The sequence below is a fragment of the Phalaenopsis equestris genome, unplaced genomic scaffold, assembly GCF_001263595.1.
Source record: "Phalaenopsis equestris unplaced genomic scaffold, ASM126359v1 Scaffold000250, whole genome shotgun sequence".
NCBI classification, from domain to species: domain Eukaryota; kingdom Viridiplantae; phylum Streptophyta; class Magnoliopsida; order Asparagales; family Orchidaceae; genus Phalaenopsis; species Phalaenopsis equestris.
This window is the reverse complement of record NW_018164692.1, coordinates 590382-591501: the sequence shown is the minus strand read 5'-3', so window position 1 is coordinate 591501 and position 1120 is coordinate 590382.

Genomic DNA, 1120 nt, shown 5'->3' with positions numbered 1-1120 from the left:
TAAACATAAGTGAAGTCACAAAATGCATAAGCCTAACGACAATCACAAAAGTACAAAAACATGTGGTCGCAATGTAAAAAATCTAGGCTAATGCCGCCACAAATGGAGTCAAATGGCAGTGGGAACGTGCACCACTGTAGTGCCTCTACCCCAAACAGACCCTTAGATGCCATCTACAATTAACAAAGAAGGGGAGGATCAATTTCTTCCAACAAGAGCACAAATTAGCTATTATATAATATAATAATTTTATTAGGTATGTATAAAATAATTTAAAACAATACAATTATGATCAATACACCAAGTATAAACTTTTTCATGATAATCATTAAAAACATTGAAAGTTGATATGTCACAAAAAAAAATCACATGATCAAATATTAAATTTTGACGCAATTTAGATTGAATAATTTTTAGAGTCAAAGTTTAAGATCTGCAAAGCCCAAATTTTAGCAAATTTATTATCAATTTAAATATCTCTATAATCCAAACCCAACAACACTAAAAGTAACTTAATTTGGCTCTAAATAAGTCCAAATAAGACACTTAAAATATAATTGAAAGCTTCCAATCATTAATTGAAAGGTAAAATAATTTTTGATCTTATCATTCTTATAGTACAATTGAATGATTCGATGAGAAGAAACAATAACCTAACTCCACTCAAATTTGAGGTCATTAATACATGTAAATGTTGAAAGTGCAATATATAATCAAAAGAATCAATATGAATTGCCCAATAAAGTATTTTGGGATTTTGGCTATATTAAATAAATGTCACTATATAAAATCATATTTAAACTTTTCAATCTCTACTTAAATGGGGATCATAGACCATCAATAATTCTTTACAATTAAACCTGACCGACCAACCCGAAAAATGTCAGTATTCGAGAAGTGTCCGACACTATACGACTTCTTAACTAAAAAAACTTGAGCATAAATAATCTTTATTATCTTCAACTTGTAAAATCTTTATAACTTTGTTAAAAAAAGGAAATTCTTCTTCATAGATCATTAATATTACCCTGCAAAAAATCAAATATTTCTTCAACAAAGCATTAGCTTCATGCCAACAAGTCAACACATTTCAAATTTGATTTTGATGATCAATATATAT